Genomic DNA, 18,721 nt, shown 5'->3' with positions numbered 1-18,721 from the left:
ATATATTTAACAATACAATTTGTAACTTATACTTACTCGTTTATATGACTTATTATAGCTATAGTTTTATGGATACCTTACCAAAATATTATATTTAAGAATATAAAATTTCAATGGAAAATTGACAGTAAATATGAAGTTTGGTATTGAAAGATGGCATTTCTGTAAAAGTTTTAGTTCCGTGTAAAAACTGTAAGTAAAAACACAAGGGAGCACTCCCAATAAATAAGGATAGTAACAAGGTCCATATAAGGCATTGCTATAAATAAACCGAACAAGTACCGTGCAAACCAACAGATTCATTGCAGAGATGGTCCGTGGTCACACCGCACCGTAATAATGATATAAAATCCAATATTTGTTCAAGGAAAATAATTCAAATGGCACATATAATATAATTTAAATTTCATCGACTTTACAGATTTACAGTTACATATGATATATTTGAAAAGTTTTTTTTTTTTTTGTATTATTAACAAAAGGATATTATTTACAGCGTCTTGAAATCTTGTCTCAAAATCAGTGTCGTTTATTTATTTCAATTATATCTATCATAATTTTTTTTAAATACACATATATTTATATTGATATTTATATACACTCGAGAAATAATCAAATGATTAATCGATTTTATTTTCAATATAATAAGTGTGATACCTTTGCAAGAATATCGTTATAAAACAAAACGAGGAGTCCAAAAAAATTAATTCACTTTTCAACAAAAGAGTCGAACAAATATTGTAATATAAATTAAAAAAATATATTTAAAGATAGAACTATGGAATTTTTATATTTATCGTTGCATTTCGAAATATTTAAATATGGAATTAATACAAATTAACGGTTTGTTGAGGTCGATGAATTCTAAATTGAAGTCGATGAAGTCAGTCTATCGAATAATATGCACTTTAAAAACAAGTTTTTAGTTTTTGTTTTCTCTAAATAAAAGTTGGTCACAGTGAATATAAAAACTTCCGAATCTTTCAAGTGCAATTTGTGTATTTTTATTTCGTGTTCTTTCTCATACTTTTCATACTTCGCGTGGGATTATGTACCCACTTGAAATTAACCAATCAGCGGACTGGATCTACCACATAATTATATGTTTTATCGTATAACTCATCACAATTCAAGAAAATGTCATTCTTATCAAGTTGAGGAGGACGAGATACGATTACGTTTGATCCTGGTTCGTTAAGAAGATAAGATTTTATGTTGTAACGAACTTCTTATTTATAATGAGAACTAGCTGATCAAACCACACCACACCACTATCAAGGATTTATTTTACACTATTTTTTTAACGATGATGTACCTTTAATAAAATATACCCATAGTGTTGTGCCATTCAGCCATTACTAAACATTTTACTCCACGCTACATCACATTTAAGTAATACATACACTGCATTAACATAAAAATCAAAATAAACTTTATTCAAGTAGGCTTCTACGAGCACTTTTGAATCGTAATCTGGTTCGGAAAGTAGATTCTATTGAGAAGAACCGGCAAGAAAACTTAGTAGTTACTCTTTTTCAACATTTAAAAAATACAAAGTCAAGTTAGTTAAATACAGTAACTTAAATTAATATACTATATATTTTATAATTAGCCGTAACTTTAAATATGTAAACAAATGAATCAATTAAATTTAATTTAGTTAAATAATCTACAAAGTACTATAATGATTTTTTCACAATATCAACTTTCCTAGCCGGATAAAAAAACAAAAAAAAATATTTTTATATCTGTTCGTCAATCTATAAATTGTATACGTATAATATATTTTATATCATATGTATACATATAGTTAGTACGTACTAATATTGCTAAAATCCGAATAGATTTACTTTTAAAGCATATATGAGTTTCTTTATTTTCTGTAGAATATTATTTCTAAGCATTTCTTAGAAGAGTCTGCGTTGAATAATAAAGGGTTAACGTACTGAGTTTCTTTATAAGGTATACCGATAAATAACACCCACATGCCCTCATGTGCTTCGGCCCTTGGGATTCATTGCAGCGCATTGAATATACATGCAATGTGCCAGAGGACTGAGCTTATGTACAGTCAGAGTAAGAATACCTTCGTCAATTTTCAAATTAATTCCTTTATCAATTCTTAAGCTCTTAGTACCTTTTGAAATATAAACCGCTAATCTGATAACTGCATATAAAATTAAACATACACAGTATGATAACTTGATTCATAATTGTATAAAATCTTTGGAGTACGTCTAGTTTTATATCAATGTGATTTTTTTTAATGGCGTAATTAGTCATTATAAATTTAAATTAGATATGGCATCTTCTACTGTATTGTCAAAATATGTCTGTCAGTGTCATATATTTACGATTGATAAAGCAGATTATCGCTCATACTGAGCACACGAAAATAGATCTTAAGGTGACGAACCTTTTCTTATCCCGACTGTACTTAGAATAATATATTGTAGAAATGACATCATTCTCGATCCTGACTGTACAATGCAATAAAATGAAAATATTCTTTATTCAAACCCAAGTAGGCTCATAAATGAACTTTTGAAACGTCATGTTGCAATATGTAAAGTTACCACTCATATGGAACCAACAATCAATTCAGTAGGTATTTACGGAATCTCAACTTATACATGTGTCATTTCTAGTCTACTTTATGCTCTGAGGAAACATTGTTGTTGCAGAACAAATAAGTCTTTTTAAAAATAGAAATAAAGCTTGTAATATAAAAAACCAAGAGTACTTTTTTTATTATATATATGTATACGTAATAGGGAGAGGGAATTTGTAAAGTATCATGAGGTTAAGTGGTCACAACCGGTCATAGACAATGGCGTTGTAAGAAATGCTGTCCCAATGCGGGTTGGTGGAATACACATGTGACCGAATTTCTATGAAATTAGACAGATGCTAGTTTCCACGCGATGTTTTCCTTCACCGCTGAGCACGAGATGAATTTATAAACACAAATTAAGCACATGAACATACAGTCGTGCTTGCCTGGGCTTGTACCTGCAATCATCGGTTATATATATATATCATATTAGCATGCAGTGTTTATCTATAATTAGTTGTACAATTGCGTTTGATATTTTGTTTATTTTAATTGTACCTATAGTAAGTTTTATATTGTAACAACTGTTGATAAACCTAAATAAATAAATAAAAAAAGATGCACGCGTTCTAACCACTGACCGATCTCTCTTAGATACATTGTTTATATTATATTATGTTTAAGTCTACGTTATCACATTAAGAGTCGAGATAGCCCAGTGGTTAGAACGCGTGCATCTTAACCGATGATTGCGGGTTCAAACCCAGGCAAGCACCGCTGTTTCATGTGCTTAATTTGTCTTTATTATTCATCTCGTGCTCAGCGGTGAAGGAAAACATCCTAAAGAAGCCTGCATGTGTCAAATTTCATAGAAATTCTGCCACATGAGCATTCCACCAACCCGCATTGGAACAGCATGGTAGAATATGTTCCAAACCTTCCCATCAAAGGGAGAGGAGGCCTTTAGCCCAGCAGTGGGAATGTACACTATTGTTGTTGTTGTTGTTGTTGTATCACATTAAAGTATATATTCCAGAAAATTTAAAAACGCACACATAAACACAATGTATTTAAACACATTGGAAATATTTAACGGTGTGAAAACATCCAGTTAATAGACGATGCATTTTATTAAGATCCCGTATCCAATTGGAACTTAAATCATTGCCCTTAACTTTACCAACTTTCCGACTTTTAACAGACAAACTTACTCGACGTCCCGAAACATATTAACCAGAGCAAGTTTATTGAATAAATAACAACTTATATTATGAGGTTTTTTTGACGTAAATTCTATTAAGAAGTTATTCAGATGTGTTATTTGATGAGTTAGTTTACTTCGTAACTTCACTTGCGAAGGTTTCTAATAACCGATGTGACTTAAGATAGAAAAATAACGTCTATAACGGTCAATTTTGAGGAAGACCAGCTCTTTAAAGAACCAGGAAATCTTAAAGCAGGTTTTGATTTCATGTACCAACTTTATATGTTGTCAATAACGGGGTACCCTATATAATGACAAAGTGCCTGTTTACACTAGTAAGGACATTTGCGGACTTTCTTATACATAATGATCCAGGGAGACTCTCTTGGCAGATCAGCAAACTACTCAGGGCATATTATTGTAGGCAAGTGAATGTGCCAATACACTGGTGTACTTCTATTCTTTTACTTCTATAATCAGACTAACAGTGCAAGCGTCTTCGTGCGGATTTGTATTTAATTAATTCGCTGATTTTAGTAATGTTAATAATTCTGTACTAGGCAGTTGTTGGTAGGGACTAGGGGACGCGACGGCTGTGCAAGGTTCTAGACAGTATTTGGATACTGCAACGTGACTGTATTATACTATTTATATTTAAGTCAAGAGAACCTAAATTTCTCCTTAATACATCAGCTATCTGAAAGCGAAAGTCCCATCAAAATCGGTCCAGCCGTTCCGGAGTTTACCGAAACAAATAGACAGACAGACAAAGATGTGTATGTACGGTGTATACATATATATGCATTCGGTGAAAAGCGATTATTTTAAAATCACAAACAGACTCGAGAACAACTACTTTCTCAAATCTTTTATGCTATACATGTGATGCGTCACGAATATTAATTACTAAAATAGTTGATTTTTCTCAAACAAACGTTATACATTTATTGAATATTAATATGACACAATTACTGGTCGTAATTCTATCCGAATACAACTTCATAGCCGTGTGAAAATTCACACGAAAATCCAGGAAAACCTATGCATGTGTGCAATCCTATCATGTTTCTGTATACTGTTAAGTCTACAACTGTTATATCTATAAAACTGTAACGAGCGTTGTCTGTAAGTACAGTACTATTTATTTAGAGATTTTTTTTTTATTAAAAACAATTTTTACATACTATATTACACTCACTCACTCATTAATCATTACATATTATAAAACAAAGCCCGGTCGTGTCTGTCTGTCTGTATGTTTAAATTACTGAACGGATTTTCATGCGGTTTTCACTAATAGAGAGAATGATTAATGTGGAAGGTCGAAACAAAACGACACTCGTTAAACATGTCGGAAAAAAGTATTAAATTTTTTTAAATAAAAGGTATAATTATTAAAAAAAAGTCAAATATAAAACTAGTAAACAATTTATAACATTTATTAATAAAACGTAATTAGATAACTTGTGTTTATCACTATTCAGGTGTTGAATCAGGAATTTAAAGTATTTGCTACACTATTAATTTATGTTTTTTCAATGTTTATATATGTCCACTATTACTATAAAAAGGGGGAATAGATTTATGTCCGGGTTGACCTTGTTTTTTGATGTACGTGATTTTTTTTGAGTTTATCCGGGTCTCGTGGAAGGAGCCGGGTAATGTGGCATACTTACACACTAAGATTTTATAAACACACAACCCTCTTTGCACACAGCCTCGAGGTCCTTCTTTTGTCCGATCACCATTAAATCAGGCAAATGCACACGCTCACCATGTAAACGCAAACACACAAACACACACACACACACACACACACACACATTCACTTTGTTGTGAGTCGTCTTTAGAAGGCTTACTATTTCGCTGAATCAACTAAAACGTAACTACCCACGTCTATAAGTCGGTCAGATAGAATTAATTATAAACCGACTAAATTATGAACATCTGTTCTATTGAATAACTACCGTAAAGATAATTTAAGACAGTCAATCCTGCAAAAACCTATACCCAAAATAAACCTCAATTCGAAACTTCATGAATATTACACGGAGTTTAGGTAAAATATTCAAAGAAAAACAACCTACGAACCGGTTTTCCTTCAGAAAATTCAGTGGATAATAAAACGGTATATTGTAAAGCTAACTCGATACATCACGCAATGAGCCACTCTACGGGTCGTGAATAATGACGCATCTCCCATCGATATGGAATATTGTTACGAAAATCTTTACAGGATATTGGTAACAAAGAATGAGTATCAACCCGTTAATCGCCCATTGCTGGGCTTAGGATTTATCTCGAATGAGGAGACTGTCTACTAAAGTTTGATTGATAAAATGTGGCTGATTTTCATGCGGTGGTTGAATAGGCCATTCGTTGGTAAGTGGTCACCTGTAAACTCTGTAACCTCTTGGAAGAGGTAAAATATGGTAACTATTCCTTATATCACCAATGAGCAACTAAACTAAGATGTTATGACCTTGAAACACTAAGCAGTGTTGTTTGATGGTAAAATAATTGAACGGGTGGTACCTACTCGGCTGAGATTGTACAAAGTCCGACCACCACATATTTCCTTACGGTTTTTTCCTAGAAATATGGTGCTTGCTCGGTTTCGTGTAACTAATGCAATTATTTTATTTACCTCTAGCAATCAAGATAATCACATTTTCTCATAAATATTGATATTACTTCCGTCAATAAATAATGTATATTTATATCCCATCAACAAACAAATAAAACAATCAAATACCAGTTAACACTTACACTTATCATAACTACGTATTGAACATGTTAACTTAAGTACATGTTGAGATAAAAATAATGAAACACAGCATTTGATAATACTCTATATATAATTATTATTCTATTCACATCAGCTGGGTGACGTCCAAAGCTGAACAAAGACTAAGGATCTTCCTAAAGCCAGTCTAGAACTGACCCCTTCCAGAAGCATTATATGGGAGATCTTGTCATACCTTTGCAATCTCTTGTGATTTCGTCATTCGAGAGCCACAGAAGTCCCAGTTGTGGTATCGTCTGCGTATCCCAAGATTCTAGAAGTGTCCTTATGATAGGTCTGTATGTAACGAAATGGGTAAGATCGTTGAATCGGTACTCCGAGCGATATGCCCGATGACGTCATTTGTGAACATTACAGCGGTCCCAGACTTGGTATCGAGTGGGTATCCTAAGATTCTAGAAGTCTCCCTATGATCGGTCCGTATGTAACGAAATGGGTAGACCGTTGGATCGGTTCTTTGAGTGATATAGCCTGATTAATTTATTAAAGACACCAAAATTATAGAAAGCTTATATTAACATAAAGGCAGGAACTAATGTTAGCAATTATTATATAATTTTTATTGTTACAGTTTAGTTTATATCACGCCTTAGTGATAAAGATCCCTTTGAATGTTATTAAACCCGTATGATGATGTATATTCTAAGTTATGACGTTGTATCGTTGTTTTGTGTAATAATGTTTATAAACAAAAAATAATAATGACAGTTTTATCAAAGAATAAAATCAATAAATCCTAATAAAACTATACATACGTTTCTGTAATAAAATAGCGGATATTTTTAAGGTTCACAGTGAATTAATTAAAAAAATAATTTAAGAATATTAAAAAATAATGCATATTTAATATTAAATACCAAAAGAGTATTACGCACAACACACACACATACAATCGTACAATTTTATATGTTTTGAACTATGTGTGAGGAAGTGTATGATAAAATTAGATGATCCTATATTTGCGATGACATAATTAATGCACGTGCCCACAGGCGAGCACGTGGGAGATAAGTGTCACTAAAATACATCAAGGATTACGTCAACGTGTCAAAATTAAGAATAACTCCGTTAACGGACTGAAATTTCGTTTCAAATTCATTCACTAGTCTATTCTTAAGTGGCAAAACCCATTAGCGCAGTATGTCGCACGAACTACCGCTTGTAGTTTAATTTTCTATGTCAGCGGGGCCCGCGAATACATTCCTTGCGGCCCGTCAATGTTTTGTAAAAAAATTGACAAATATAACAGGTATGAGTACGACACAACTTAAATATAGCATCAGCAAATTTAATAACTGACGATTCATACACCCAATAGAATTTTCGCGCCATTCGACGCTATTCGTCGCTATAGATTCTCGCGTCAGTTTGGGATAGCGTACTTAATACGGATGGCGATCGGCTTTACAAATATTGCCGATGCTACATCAAATTTTTGCCGTACTATAACGTACAAGAAATAGCGTCTCAAACACACATCACACTAAAATTTATAAAAATAATTTCCTATTTCGGTCGTTTGTAGTTTTCATTCCTTTATTTTTCTAGCTATAAAGCCCAAACATAATGTAAGTATTATGGAACATGACTAATTAACATTAACTATGCTTAGGTATATTGGGCTTGTTAATATTATGACTGAGGTCTGCCTATAGTTTATTTTGCCTTGTAGCCTTTGCCTTCCAAGAGGTTGCCGGCCTTTGTTCTATTTAGTTTTTCGTATAAAAACGCGCGAATTCGCAACGTGTCCTTTCGCGTAGTCGTGTTATGGTTCTAAATATGGCCTACATTATATACGCACTCACTTCACTCCAACACAACACCATAATTGAACACTCAAAACAATTTAGATGACCTATTTTGTAATCGATTCGGTACAACCTCTTTTAAAGTAACCTCATTGCAGAATAATAATAAAAAGATCGATATAATCAGCGATTTGCTTGATATCTTGAAATCGTCTTATACATAAGCCATTTCACTTCTGTTTGCTTTATCAACATTGATTTAACTGAAATAACAATTAATAGATATACTAGACTACAAACAGAAATATATATACACATATAAAACCCTTTTAACTAAAATATAGGTTAAAATTTTTATTTATCACAAAAATATCTTGACAGTAATTTATTATGCCGCGGATAATGCACCAAATACACTTGATATATTTTCACCGTTTAATTGTTATAGATAATAATATTTACCCACCAATAACGTTAAAGCTAATATTTGATAAACAGCTAAGATTGATAACGTTGGCTTGATAAATTGATAATGGTATCATTTTAAACCAAACCCGATCAAAAATTATAAGTTGATTATTAAAAGTAATGAAAATATTTTTCAAAGTAATTAAGACTTATTTAAAAGCTAAAATGGTTGTTATAAATATGATCGCGATCAAAATAAATCATTAACAAATGAAAAAAAAAACAACTGCTAGTCAAACTTTTTCGACGGAAACTCATTTTTTATTTGAAAACAGAACGATATTTCGTATCATTCATTTTAATGTTTAGAGCATTCGATAAAAGATATTCCGTTCGAATTTCGAATTTGGGAACATATGTAAATTGTAAAGAATTATAAATAATAATTTCGCATTCAGATTTAGCCAGAAGTGAATTCCTAGTAAACATTCTTTCAGCGCTGACATTGGATTTGCAGACCAACATTTCTCAGAGGAATTATAATTTCAGTAAATGCATTTACCTTCGCTGAAGTATTTTAATGTAAGCTAGTTGTAATCAACATTCCTTTTTTTAATTTTCGAATAAAACCTGTAATTGTTCTTTATTTAAATTAATTAAAAAAATAAAAACGCCAAGATCGCGAATACTAATACAATTCTAAGACTAGCTCACGGACAAAAATGTTTATGCAGACGTTTACTTTTAAATTAACTGTCGATATATATTACTAATATTATAAATACGAGAGTGGTTTTGTTTATCTGTCTGTTACGTTTTCACGGCTAAACCACTGAACCGAAATTGATGAAATTTTCTATACGCGAGCCAACTGCCGAATTAATTTGGTTATTTTTTAATTTGGCTCGAAACTCTTAACTATCTTCATATAATACACCTATGTTCAATCCAAAAGAGGATAATTCGGGTATGTAATCTCATTGTTTTTTTTTTTCATCAGTTCAAAGTAGGAAGTTATACAGACAAACCTATAAATGGTAGATGAACAAATCAAAATATATTTTTATTCAAACATACTTTTTACAAATAGTTTCGATTCGCAAAGTATAAAGCAGTTTCTACCGACAAGAACTGGCAAGAAATAATCTTAAAAAAAAAAAACATTTATATTAATTACTGACAATAAAACAGCAATCATGCAATTTATGTTCAGATTTACATATATTCTGAAACTGAGTAATACACAAAGAGACTAGTTATCCGCTCAGACTTTACACGGTTGGAATTTAATAAAGAAATGTCAAAATTTGTATTATTACAGCTGAACACACAATTCGAGTCGTAACCATGACGAATAAGCGTCCAATGATTACAGATTAGTAAATCTGACATTGACAAGCGTTTCAGAATCAAAAGGTAAGTGTTGAGATCTATAACGCCCATCTTATGACCTTCCCAACTCGTATTGTCACTACCCACCAGCTTCCGTCGTTCAGAGATTAAGGCATTTACGCAACGTGCATTATCACGTACTGAGTCATGTAAAGTCGTCATTGATATTTTTATGAAATAATAAAATGTATCCATTAAGGTCATTTTGTAATAAGTAAATTGGCAACTAGTTCAAGGTAAGCTTCAGTCAATTGTTTGATTTGCGATTTTAAAGTAAAATAAGTTAAATCATTCTTTTAAAAGTTAATAAAACATTATTTATTTATAAAGGTAAAATAAATAAATCAAAACAAAAATAAATTTAAAGTACTGCACGCTTGCACGAAATCATTATTTGGAACACACTTTCTGAACGCACCCGTAAATATCAAACATGGCCGCCCATTGAACTGTCATGTCATTGAATTTTTTGAATTTAATATCGATCATCTAAATTACGGGATAAATATATGTTTGACTAAAAGTTGTTATTTTTTAACGATTTATAACGATAGTAGTCCACTGCGACTTCGCTCGGGTTTTAGGATGTTGGTTGTCATGTGTTAGGCAAAATAGTAGAACATGTCCTTTGTTGGAGTTCAAGTTTGATTCATACAACAACAACAACAAACAACAACAGCCTGTAAATTCCCACTGCTGGGCCAAAGGCCTCCTCTCCCTTTGAGGAGAAGGTTTGGAACATATTCCACCACGCTGTTCCAATGCGGGTTGGTGGAATACACATGTGGCAGAATTTCTATAAAATTTGTCACATACATGTTTCCTCACGACGTTTTCCTTCACCGCTGAGCACGAGATGAATTATAAAGATAAAATAAGCACATGAATCAGCGGTGCTTGCTTGGGTTTGAACCCGCAATCATCGGTTAAGATGCACGCATGCATGCATGCACTGGGCCATCTCGACTCTTGGCCAGATGGTCTTTTGCTTCATAGGACGGACAGATTTACTTTCACAGTTATAATATTACTCAATGATATTCTAATAAACAGATATGTTATACCCATACTAAACAACAGAAAAGTTTGCCGCGCCGCTGACCGTTTTTTTTTACATTTCGTTACAAGTAAAAAGGATAGCTTGATAAAAACATTAAGTAAAAGGGATAACTAGATGTTTTAATTACGCAAAACATATTACGGGATTGCATTAGAAATTCGCATCCCGAATTTAAGGTTGGGGAAGGGGTGGGGGGTAAGGGGGGGTGGTGTAGTACCTACACCACCACTCCCCCCACGCGGAAATCATTATTTTTTTTTTTTTCAATTTTTAAATTTCAATACTAAAATCATCAGAATTCGTACTGTTAGTTAAATTTTGGAAGGGGAGAGATATAAAATTCCAATTATTGGTATACAATGTGATTTCTGGCGCTGCGCCGGCCGCTGCCGCGGCACGCTCGCTTCGCTCGCTCGGCTTGCGCAGCGTTTGGTCATAAAATCTAACCTAACCTAACCTATCCTTAGCTACTATAACTATCTACTATTTTTGTTGCCGGAGTGGCTTCGCCACTTCTGTGCCCCTCACAGCTGTTAATTTTGGCTGAAAAATAGAAACAACAATAGGTATATTTTAGAAATTTATAAGAACCATTTATCTGTATATATACTTGACTAAATTTAATAATGCGATAAATGGATCTTTTTTATATTTTATGTTATATTGTATTCTATTATCATGTTCGTAAAATCTTCTGGGTGATTATTATTTTCTTTACAAAAGAATCGCTTCACTACAAAATTAAATTAAATTACGTTTTTTTTACTATAAATTAATATAATATAGTAAATAGTATATAGTATTTGTTAAAATATAATACAGAAAAAAGCTAATAAACATAAAAATAATGATTTAAGGTTAATTATAATGTAAAATATCGATCCGTTACACGTAACTTTAAACGCACATTAAAAAAAAACTATGGGTTTCCGCGGGTTGGGAGTGGTAAATTTCGAGAGAGGGGAACAACCCCTTTAAGAAACAACCCCTACTATCATAAAATTCGGGATGCGAATTTCTAATGCCGACCCCATATTACTACGTAATTATGATGTATTGTAACGTATTACTACGTAAAACGACTAAAGGCAAACGTCCCAATTAGGACGTTTTCTAGTCTTCAATTTTTGCGCGTTAATAACATATCCGTTTACTAGAACATCATTGATATTAGTATAGATTATTTACATCGAAACTTTAGTAATAAATAATAATAATAATAAATATGAGACAACATCACATACATTACTCTGATCCCAATGTAAGTAGCTGAAGCACTTGTGTTATGGAAATCAGAAGTAACGACGGTACCACATACACCCAGACGCAAGACAACATAGAAAACTAATGGTTATCTATCTACATTGACTCGGCCGGGAATCGAACCCGGGACCTCAGAGTGGCGTACCCATGAAAACCGGTGTACACACCACTCGACAATGGAGGTCGTCAACTTTAACATATTGGTAGGTAAACACTACATGGCTGTTATATTTTTTATAATACCTGTAGGGCTATTTTAAACAAACCGGCAAGAATACACAATCGCAACAGAATACGGATACTGTATTGACTACAATGATTATTAAAACTTAGAGTATACTAGCGTAAACATAGAGTATCACCGTGAGTTGGTTATTAAAATGTCACGAGCGTTAAACTTGACTTCTTTTATATTTCTTAATATCAAACCATTAAATTATAAATAACGAAAATACATAGATTTTTGTGTGTTTGAAATTTTACAGTATTTTTTTTACATAATACATAAACAAGGGAATAAAAAATTCGTCAAACGACCATTGGTCTTTTTTCTTAAATTTAATATGATACTTAAAAAACTATTCGAATAACTAGCGACCCGCCCCGACTTCGCACGGGTGCAATGCTGATACTAAATATACTACATATTTTTCTTATTTCTATACTATATTGTCATGTATTTTATACAAAAACGTACCTCTCGAATCACTCTATCTTATAAAAAAACCGCAGCAAAATCCGTTGCGTAATTTTAAAGATCGCATACATAGGCACAGACAGTAGTGAACGAATTTGTTTTACATTATGACTTAGCATAACAAAAACACAAATTCATGAAGTAAATATCTACTAAAAATACTCAAATAATAAAAGAAGCTATATTACATCGAAATAAGTACAAAGGAATAAATTTCATTTAATCGTTCTAAAAGCCTACAATTTTTAGTCAAATGTGCGCGTGGCGTGGCATCACAGCGATGTAATTATGCAAATACTAAAACAACAAGCTGCTTCTAAAAAAATGCCTAAATAATAAAAAACAAACATCTAATAAGACTTTCGAATAGAATAGGTAAGATAATAACTTCGCGGTTTTCTTAGCGTTATATTTGCAATACATATCTTGTTCAATCCAATATAATTAGTTTATAATTGTGGTTTTTACTACAGTTCTTACGATATCATAAAATTGCATTACGACTAACCTTGTAACATTAATGTATAGTACGACACAACTTAGATGTAGCATCGGCAAAACCGATCACATCCGAATTAAGTACGCTATCCCAATTTATCAATATTTATTTCTTATGTGAATATGATCCTTACACAAACGTAATAACTTGTAATATCATATGACTAACTACCTTTTTGACACATCGATTTACATGCACTTGCTTTCTCGGATTGAACTGACGCGAGAATCTATAGCGACGAATAGCGTCGAATGGCGCGAGAGGGAGCTATTTCTATTGTTTGTATAAATCGGCATTAAACGATTTTACCGAATTTGCCGATGTTATGTCTAAGTTCTGTCGTACTATACTATCTTAACTCGGGAAACAATATTTAATAAATTATGTGTATTTTAATACTTACATTACAGCGTTACATACATTACATTCGGGTATCAAAGTAACTGTTCCGCTCTCAATTATATGATCAATAGCTTATGACCTCACTTAATAAATAGCCTATGCCAAGAGTTTTTGCAAACTTTACAGGACTTTCTTACAGGAGATTTTGTTAAATGAACAAGGAAAGTGTCTAGCTTTAGTAAAAAAACGGATTCGAAATTAAACAGATCTGCTTTTGCTATTTAGACTACTTTCAACTCTATTCCATAAAGTTTAAGGTATAATATAATAAAGTCAAGTTACATCCATTTTAAAGTAATATTTGTTAATATAATCTAGTATTGTATTAAAATTTTTCATTTTCACGTGTTCTTGCACAGAAGAGCGTTTTCACTAAATCAGGAAAAGAAACGGCACCAAAAAGTCTTCATATTATAAAAAAAAAAAAACAAATTTGCAAAAAATGCCATATGTACAGTATGCTAATTTTTACATAACATCCTGTAATCATTTACATCGTGCTCTTTCCTCACACCGGTGTATAATATTCTGAAGCTATATTATTTTTTAAAAACACATTCATGGTACTAATTTCATTAGAAACCTAAGTAAAAAGCTTGGTGAAATTAATTTATTTCCAGTATTTAAATATTTACGGTTCAATCACAATCTGATATTAATTACATTTTATGAGTTATTTTGTTATAATAATAAAATGTTTATTTGCGTAATTATTTTAAAACAACATTGAAATTATGCAATTAGGCAAAGTTATTTATATCATACATATAATAACGTATCTAATTGCATCTGTTCGCTAGCGTTTTATATTAAACGAGAATGGAATAGAAAAAAATTTAACAAAATAAAAAATTACTTCGAATTTGAAGGAATCCCCTGTAGCCTAATTTAGGAGATCAGGATTGTGTAAAGAAATCACTGTCATTTCCCAAAAGAAATCTTCGAGATTCAATCACAAGTTTTGTTTGGCGATTTCACTAGAAAAAAAACAATTGAACGAAAGACATAGTTATATAATGGTACTTATATCTCTACAAATATATATGTTTCCAGTATGAAACAGTCGCTGTACGGTCAAACGGTTGTTTTTAAATACGCAACGAATTTTAATACTTACAGAGACTCAAGAGAATTAATGAATATTAGACTAAAGAAAACAAGCATTTTAACTTTCCTGGCGTAAAAAAAAAAACAATATTTTATTGTTTGTTCTTCAATCTAAAAATTATATGTTATGTAAACAGTAAGAGTAACAGCCTGTAAATTTCCCTCTTCCCTTTGAGAAGGCTATTCGCATATTCCAACACGCTATTCCTATGCGGGTTGATGGATCTACGTTGAAATTAGAAAAAATATACATAGAATTGTATAAGAGAAACCAATCTATAATACTGAAGTTATAGTAAGTAACTATACCGTCCGTCAGTCTGTTTCATCACCGAACTGAATTTGGTAAAACTTTATCCCAAAAATACACCTATATAATAGAATTATTTTAGCACGCAACCTTAATCACTTGATACAATAGAGAAATGACCAAAGCTCGCAGATAACTTTAATTATTATCCAAATAGCCGTCAACTTGTCTCCGAATAAACCGAATGTGCTCCATTATACGGCCGCCATTAATTTCAACGGTAGATAATTATCGAATAACTTCTATAACCTAAACAAATGTTAGACATAACAAATGCTTGGCAGTTAGGGTAAATGACGTACCATTATTTTTAATGGGATTATATATTTTAAATAACTGGCTGGATGGCTTAGTCGCTAGATTAAACGATGGAGGTTTGAGGTTCGAAACTCAAATTCTGTATAAGGACCTCAAACTTTTTTAATACTATTGTTATAAAAGTGTATGTTACTCTGTCTGTCTGTCTGGCGCTCTGTCTCGAACAAACTAATGAACCAACTTTGATGAAATTTGGTCTGAAGCAAATTAAACACCAAGAAGGGACATAGGCTACTTTATTGCCTAACTGATGATAACCAACCCCTAAAATGCAAGCGAAGCCGCGGGAGTCAACGAGTGGCTGATAATCTTGACTAATATCAATAAATAAACATTGAAAATATATATCAATAACATTTAAAAAAATGTAATTATAACAAAATTTTTGTATTTTAATATTGTACTTTCTTTGTTTTTCTGGTTTTAAGGGAGAGTGGTACAACAGCAAGGGACATAATAACTCAGTTCCCCAGAAGGTGATAGTGCATGGAGATGTAAGGAATAATTAAAACATAACGGAATTATGTAAAAAAAGAGAGCCGAATTTATAAAAGATTCCTTTTTCGAAATCAGTTAAAAAGTCGAAGCAGAACGTTACCAAAGAATAAATAACGCTCCCGAAACGTTCCCATTATTGAAATATAAATAATGATCGGAAAATATGTCACAAAAATAGAATATTATATTTAGGCAATTTCACCGACGTTGTGCTTTAAGCGCTTTCATTTACGAACAATGATTTATTTTTAGCGAAATTTAATACCTACTGAATGAAAATACAAGTTCTATTTTTAAAATACATTTGAAATCGATATCAAAGAGAATGATTGAAGTGAACTGATCAATACAAATACTGTATTGATAAGTTGTTACTAATATTGGAGCATCTGACCTCGTGGCTATAACATGTGCTTTATGACTACGGGTTCAATCTCAGGTAAGCACCACTGAAATTAGTGCTTAATTTGTGTTTATAAATCAGCTCAGCGGTGAAGGAAAACATTGAGAGGATTAGAGAATGTTTCTTTTTTGAAATGGTATGCCGTGTGTATCCACCGATCGGCATTAAAGCCGCGTGGTGGATAAAACATTAAAGGAAAAAAAGTCTTAACCCAGCACTGTTACATTTACAGCTGTTAATTTAATTTACTTTAAAGCGCTTTAATTATTATTTTTTAACTACCTACATATTATTATGCATACTTAATATGTCCTATTGATATTTATTCAATATTTTTGTTGCCGCTATTGAGTTCTTGATTTATTTAACTACTAGGTAATTAAGGTACATACTGATTCTTCAAAATATACTACAGAGTTTTCAAAATATACTTCTAACGTACTATAAAATTTTGTACTACACATTACTAATCATATAAACACAGACAATGTTCCTATTTCCTAATAATAGTTAAGTATATTCTTACCAGTTACTCAAAAGTTTTCTGATAAAAACTAATGATAAGAATTTTAAAAGACAAAGCAATAAAAAACTATCTCGACTTACTTTATAAAGTTAAGTTTGTACCCATGAAGCAACTTCCAATGGGATCAGTGAATGTCAACAAGAAAATAAATGACATTTCTTTGCCTTTCTCTTCGTTGTTTGTTGATAGGGAATTTAATTTGACTATTCTTTGTTTCATTACAAAAATTTTACACTATATTTGAAAGTATCAAAACTATTCACTTTAGTTTACTCTATGTTTTTTTTTCTATACCCCACACAACGTGTATGCACAATTTCAATCACAACGAAAATCGTAACAAATAAACTAACATACAAACTCACTTTCGTATTTAGAATATTGGTCAGCTAACATAACCTAACAAATTGTGAGTAAAAGAAAAATATTCTGTAAATAAAATTTAAATAAATGTTATAGAGATTCAGTTATAAGCATGTGTGCGTATTTATGTAGATATTTGTATCTTACAACCCATTGTTTCCGGTTCAATAATAGGAGCCTCATTACGAGAATTGATACTTAAGATGAATCGGTTATTTTGTCCCAAGGGCCATTATCATAATACCCCACAAAACGTTCGCAAATAGCATTCAAAATCTATATTAAGACACGACATGATCTATTGAAGATAACAAAACGTAAACGCAATTTGAAATTAGAACAACACAACAATCTCATATTGATAAACAACAATTACACAATGATGTGTTAACAATGCAAATAATAGTGATTATAAAATCGAAAACGAAATTCCTTCCCACGCTTGACCGGACGAAAAACAGGTTTACATTGCATACCAAAAGGAAATCACTCGTATCCGCTTCTACATAAGTAATTATTAAAAACTACACCAAGAAACTGGTTGACATACCTCCGAGATGCGTTTATCCACTCCCCGAATGCAGTCCAAAACAAAAAAATAAATAAAACTTCACGAAACACAAAATTACATTCACACACACATAGTCTAAGACTTTTAATTAGAAAGTATTAAAATGTGAGCACTTTATATTGATAAGCGATATTCGTTTTCGAATGTTTTACACACGCGGGTGCCGGCTTACGGCGTCACACACGACCGTCCCTGGTCGCGGTCGGAGCAATACTGATTGTGAATGTGAGGCGTGAGCCCCATTCTTGAATACTACGAGATACGGCCATTCAGGTATGTGAACAACCTCTTAGACAAATCTAATACATTTGAATATAACCTTTATTGTGAAATATATAAAACGAATTATCGGTTGTAGCTAATACTAGTGATAAGGCTGCGTCGATATCAGCTCTGCGTCTAGGATCCCCAAAAAAGCAGGATAGCAAGATGCGTTGAAGCGTTACGAGAGTGAGACGGAAATATTTCGATGTTTAAGATGATTGAACCGTGAAATTTTTATATTCGCTCGCATCAAAAGCACAGCGTCTTAACAATAGTGTTCAAGAATAATGTACTTTGTAATATTACTTAATAATAGTAAGGAAGCAGA

General features: G+C 32.1%; 1 protein-coding gene across 2 annotated transcripts in view; it reads right to left on the bottom strand.

The window, feature by feature from the left end:
- LOC124536899 (rho-related GTP-binding protein RhoN-like) overlaps positions 1-18,353 on the bottom strand; it is a 158,993-nt gene extending 140,640 nt beyond the window's left edge. For both annotated transcript variants that reach the window (XM_047113555.1, XM_047113556.1), the window contains exon 1: positions 18,109-18,353. The gene's annotated coding sequence lies outside the window, so the exon portion shown is untranslated. The remainder of the gene's footprint in view (positions 1-18,108) is intronic.
- Between the last annotated feature and the right edge of the window lie 368 nt (positions 18,354-18,721).

Source organism: Vanessa cardui, chromosome 17 (assembly GCF_905220365.1).
Source record: "Vanessa cardui chromosome 17, ilVanCard2.1, whole genome shotgun sequence".
In the NCBI taxonomy this organism is placed as follows: domain Eukaryota; kingdom Metazoa; phylum Arthropoda; class Insecta; order Lepidoptera; family Nymphalidae; genus Vanessa; species Vanessa cardui.
Note: the sequence above shows the minus strand (reverse complement) of the source record. Positions and strands in the feature narration are given on the sequence as shown.